This window comes from Rhineura floridana, chromosome 19 (assembly GCF_030035675.1).
Source record: "Rhineura floridana isolate rRhiFlo1 chromosome 19, rRhiFlo1.hap2, whole genome shotgun sequence".
Taxonomy (NCBI): domain Eukaryota; kingdom Metazoa; phylum Chordata; class Lepidosauria; order Squamata; family Rhineuridae; genus Rhineura; species Rhineura floridana.
In genome coordinates, this window is record NC_084498.1 from 1,627,776 (window position 1) to 1,633,775 (window position 6,000).

Sequence of the window (6,000 nt, forward strand, 5' to 3'; positions counted from 1 at the left end):
CGCCTACTGAAGACCTTCCTCTTTCAACAAGCTTTTAAGGAGAGACCTTACCCCAGTCTGCGTCTGTGTTGGAATTGCTTTCTAAGATGTTTTTAAAACTTTTTAAAAAAAGACGTTTTTAAAGATGTTTTGTTTTAGTATTTCTTAAAGTCTGTTTCTTAAGACATTTTAGAGCGTTTTAGTGTTTTTGTTTGCCGCCCTGGGCTCCTTCTGGGAGGACAGGTGGGATATAAATTTAATAAATAAATGAATAAATAAATGGAGTCCAGAGTGTCTGGACAGTCGCCATCAGTTTGCACTCACAAAGCATTTACTTTAAAAAAAACAGATTGATTTGTACTGTTGATCTTACCACAAGCCACACGGGGGAGTCAAGCTTAATTAAGCTGACCTGCTGTCTCCTATCAAGAAAGCAAATTATTATTATTATTATTATTAGTTTGTTAGAGAGATTCAGTTCTTAATGAAACCTATAAAGTTTTCATGTGAATACAAATCTAGGGCAGATCAATCACTGCAGTGTGAGCCAATGAAATTAATCGATATGAAATACCCATGTTATTTTTGGATGAGGGCAACTGAACATCATTGTGTGTCCTCGAGGTGGGTGGAATTGGCTCTGTTAAGAATAGAAAATAGCATCTTTTTTTAAAGAAAACGAAGCAGGAACCAGATTAGTATGGGAGGTAGAAAGACCACCCATTTGTACCCCTTTCCCTTATTCACTGCCTTGTTTAGTGTGTGCCAGATTTTTCAGAAGAAAAGTGAGTGGTAAATCTATGCTTTTGCCAAAATGTTCCCATGTGGCCTCTGACCCAGGAAGCAGTTCAGGAGGGGCTGTTTCTATGCCAGCCTCAAGGACATTTTAACAAGGACAGAGGCGGAGCAAACAGAACCACAAGTAGCTGTTACATAGGAAGAAACAGTGTTTTGAAGGGTTTTGAGGATAATCCCAGGTGGCAAACTATACATGAGCCTACAGAGTGGTGCTGTAGCAAACAGGGCCAATGTTATCCTGAGATAGATTAGCAGATGCATCACAGACATTTGAAGATCATTGTGTTTCTGTTCCCAGCAGTTGCAAAGCTGCAATTGAGTGAAAAAAATAGAAGGGAAGATCAACAAGAATGACAAGCGTAAAAATCAATTTCTATGGATTTCAAGAGAAGCCTGCTAAATAGCTGATTCACACATTACACATGCAAAAACCCCAGGATGGGCCCTGACTGTATGTGCACTCAAATGGGGGCTGCAACCAGTTTGGGCTTTCTCTGTGTTCCCTTGCAAACATGTTTTAAGTGTTTAGGTGAACAGTTCCTAGTGTTGTGGGTACACTCATACAACACATAATCTGCAAAGTAGCCCTGTGAGTGGAACATAACAGAGCTAGGCAAACCTTTGCCAGACAGCTGCTCTGAAAACTAAGCTGTGTCAAACCTCAGTTGCTTTCATCAAACCCCAGAGTTCTTTAAAAGCTCTTGCAGTGAATATAGAGAGAAGTGTGCCCATGAAATCTATGAGAGCAAAAGAATCACCTACAATGCCCTGCCAAGTGACAAGGGAAACGTTACCATGAAGCATTAGCACCTGAACAGGAAACAGGGGGCGCAGGTTTGGCAATGGTGGTACAATTCTCCTCACCCCTGGACTGAATGTGCTGTAATGTGCAGGAGGCAATGTGTCTTGGTAAAAGGCCACCTGTGTTTTGCCCTCTGTTGGGAATTGATCCCAGAAAAGAATCCGGCTGTCTTTGTTGAACCAGAGATCTTCCATGTGTGCCAAACTGATAGGCAGAGGAGAATCACTTCATCCTCCTGCTGGGAGGAAGGGTGGGATATAAATCAAAGAATGAATGAATGAATAAACCTGTTATCTTTCTTTCCTTTTCTCAAAATGTCCGAGGCAGTGTTCATCTGTTGTTCCACTCAAGGCCCAGCAGAAGAGCTACCCTTTGGAAAGCAAATACACCATCACCCCTGTAATGTGAGTAGGAACTCAAGTGAATTAGAAGCAGTTGTATGGGGAATCAGTTGGGGGGTGGGACCAGTAGGAAAACGAAAGTAGAGTTTTTGGTGATGCTGCAACAGTAAAGTTCAGTAAAGTTTGTTTCTTCTAAACAGTGTTTGGAGTTCATTTCAACACTTGCAAATATTACATGGTGTCAGAAGACTACCTAAAAACATAATGCAGTGAAAATGGACCAGCTGAAGCCTCCAGGAACGTTGGTGCTTGAAGGAAATGCAGCAGAGAACTGGAGAAGATGGAAGCAAGGGTTTGAATTGCACTGCGTTGCAAGTGGAGCAGATAAGAAAGATGAGAGACTCCAGTCAGCATTATTTCTGCATGTGGCAGGTGAAGAAGCAAGAGAGGCATTTAATACTTTCCAGTTTGATGATGATGCAGATAAAAATAAAATTCAAGTTTTGATGAATAAATTTGAAGCATATTGTGTGCCCAGAAGAAATGTTACTTATGAAAGGCACAAATTCTTCACTAGAATACAGAGTGAAGGAGAAAGTATAGACCAGTATGTGACTTAGTTGAAGCTTTTGGCTCAGACCTGTGAATTTGGGGAGCTGTGTGATTCTCTCATTAAGGATCGCATAGTGTGTGGCATTCAGACAGACAGATTGAGAGCCAAGTTACTGAGAGAGAGTGATTTAACCCTTGAGTGTGCAGTGAATATATGCAGGGCAGAAGAAGTGGCTGCAAAACAGATGAAAGATTTTGGGGCAACAGAAAAACAAATGGATGCCTTACAGGGCAAAAGTACCTTTGAAAAGCCAAACGTAAGCCAGCCTCAGAGCAAATGGAGCCCTGGCACTACTACCAGCCCCCAAGAAAAGGAAATGCCACAGAGGCCTGTAGAAGCAGCAAAGGCCTGCTACAAGTGTGGTGTCAGTCATCACGACATAAATGCTTGTCCTGCAAATGGGAAGGAATGCAGAAGATGTGGCAAACGTAATCATTTTGCTAAAATGTGTAAAACTAGAGATAGAAAACTTCAACACAGACAAATGTTCTCAGTAGCAGATACAGCTAAAAATGCTCATGATTTCTTCATTGGCACATTGAATTCTACAGCTCTGCAAGATGAATGGTGTGTGGATCTTCTCATAAATGATCACAAGTATGTGACCTTTAAGATTGACACAGGAGCACAGGCTAATGCAATGTCTTTAAAAACATACAAAGCCTTGCAAGCTGAACCCCTTCAGCATTCAAATGCCAGATTAATAACCTACTCTGGAGAAAGACTACATGTCTCTGGTAAATGTAACCTGGATTGCAAATATAAAGATCAAAGAGCTGAGTTGGAATTTCACATAGTAGACTTTGATGCACAAGCTGTACTCGGTCTCCAGGCTGTGACGGGCAGAGGGAGGTATGGTGGTGTGCGTAGGACATGCCAGGTAAGGGGAACGCGGCCCAGACATGTAGTGGCTGTGCCTTGTTCCGGTCCTTCTCACATCCACAGGATTGTTGGTTGTCCTCTCAGCCAGCCCTCGGATCTCCAGTTGCTGCTTTTAAATGCCAGATCGGTACATAATAAAACCTCCCTCGTCCATGATTTGATTGTGGATGAGGCAGCCGATCGGGCATGCATAACCGAAACCTGGGTGGGCGAACAGGGAGGAGTTAGTCTTGCCCAGCTCTGCCCACCAGGGTATTCGGTTCAGCATCATGGTAGAACCAAGGGTCGGGGAGGTGGGGTCGCTGTGGTCTATAAGAGTTCCATCTCACTCATCAAGCACCATGTCCAGGTAGCTACTGGTCTGGAGTATTTGCACCTTGTGTTGGGTCTCAGGGACAGACTGGGAATCTTGTTGGTGTACCGCCCACCTTGCTGCCCAACGGCTTCCCTAACTGAGCTGACGGAAGTGGTCTCGGAGGTATTGCTGAGATCCCCTAGACTATTAGTACTGGGGGATCTCAACATCCATGCCGAGGCTACTTTAGCTGGGGCGGCTCAGGACTTCATGGACTCCATGACAACCATGGGGCTGTCCCAATATGTTACTGGCCCAACACATACATCAGGGCATACCCTAGATCTTATTTTTGCTACTGGACATGGGGATGGTGATCTGGATGTGAGGAGTTTTACATCTCTCCCTTTGTCATGGACAGATCACTGCTTGCTGAAGTTTAGACTCTCAGTGGCCTTTCCCCTCTGCAAGGGTGGGGGACCTATTAAATTGGTCCGCCCACGGAGACTAATGGATCCTCAAGGTTTCCAAAGGACTCTTGGGGCTTTTCTGTCTGAGAAGACTGACGCTCCTGTCGAAGCCCTGGTCGAACTGTGGAATGCAGAGATGACCAGAGCTGTTGACACGATCGCTCCTGTGCGCCCTCTCCCCTGTAGAGTTCATACAGCTCCATGGTATACCCCGGAGCTGAGAACGATGAAACAAGATAGGAGACGGCTTGAGCGGAAGTGGAGGCAAACTCCCGATAAATGCAATTATGATTTGGTAAGTGCTTCCACCAGACTGTATTCAAAGGCGGTGCAGGCAGCAAAAAAACAACATTATGCAGCCATTATTAGGTCATCTCTCTGCCGCCCAGCGGAACTTTTCAGAATTGTCCGAGGGCTACTGTATCCTGTCCCTCAGGACATGTTTGAGTCATCGGTGGCCCGCTGTGAAGAGTTTGCTGGACACTTCCAAAATAAGATCTCTTGCATCCGTCGGGACTTAGACTCCCAGTTTATAGCAGCTGATCCAAATGAGGTGTCTGGAGCACAGTCTTGTCATGTTTTATTGGATGAGTTTCAGTTTGTTCAGCTCGAGGACGTGGACAAGGTGCTTGGACAGGTACGGGCAACCACTTCGATACTGGATCCTTGCCCCTCTTGGCTAATAAAATCTAGCAGGGACGGAACAGCTAGTTGGGCCAAGGAGGTGATAAATGCCTCTTTACGAGAGGGAGTGGTCCCTGGCCCTCTGAAAGAGGCGGCAGTGAGACCACTCCTGAAAAAACCTTCCTTGGACCCAGATAATTTCAACAGCTACAGACCAGTAGCGCATGTTCCATTCCTGGGCAAGATCTTGGAACGAGTGGTTGCTGGCCAGCTCCAGGCACTGTTGGATGAAACCGATTTTCTAGATCCATTTCAATCGGGTTTCAGGCCTGGTTTCGGCACCGAGACAGCCTTGGTCGCCCTGTACGATGACCTATGTCGGGAGAGGGACGGAGGGAGTGTAACTCTGTTGATTCTTCTAGATCTCTCAGTGGCTTTTGATACCATCGACCATGGTATCCTTCTGGAGAGGCTCACGGAGTTGGGAGTTGGGGGTACTGCTTGGCAGTGGTTCTGCTCCTACTTGGCGGGTTGTCTCCAGAAGGTAGTGCTTGGGGAACATTGCTCGACACCGTGGACTCTCCAATGTGGAGTCCCGCAGGGGTCGGTCTTGTCTCCAATGCTTTTCAACATCTACATGAAGCCGTTGGGTGCGGTCATCAGGAGTTTTGGAGTGCGTTGTCATCAGTATGCTGATGACACGCAACTCTACTTCTCCTTTTCATCTTCTGCAGGTGAGGCTGTCGATGTGGTAAACCATTGCCTGACCTCGATAATGGACTGGATGAGAGCTAACAAACTCAGACTCAATCCTGACAAGACTGAGATGCTGTTGGTGAGGGGTTTCTCTGATCAGATGGTGGATATATACCCTGTCCTGGATGGGGTTACACTCCCCCTAAAGGAGCGGGTTCGTAGCTTGGGAGTTCTTTTACATCCTTCCTTGTCACTAGAGGATCAAGTAGCCTCGGTGGCATGGAATGCGTTCTACCATCTTCGGTTGGTAGCCCAGCTACGTCCCTATCTGAGCAGAGAGGACCTTACATCAGTGGTACATGCTCTGGTAACCTCGCAACTGGACTACTGCAATGTGCAGTACGTGCCCTACGTAGGGCTGCCTTTGAAGACAGTTCGGAAGCTTCAGCTAGTGCAAAATGCGGCTGCCAGACTGATAACAAGAACTAAGCGGTCCGAAC

General features: G+C 45.9%; 1 protein-coding gene across 1 annotated transcript in view; it reads right to left on the reverse strand.

The window, feature by feature from the left end:
• Nucleotides 1–1,911, reverse strand: part of SEZ6L (seizure related 6 homolog like) — an 84,017-nt gene extending 82,106 nt beyond the window's left edge. The window contains exon 1 of the mRNA XM_061602985.1: nt 1,867–1,911. The gene's annotated coding sequence lies outside the window, so the exon portion shown is untranslated. The remainder of the gene's footprint in view (nt 1–1,866) is intronic.
• Between the last annotated feature and the right edge of the window lie 4,089 nt (nt 1,912–6,000).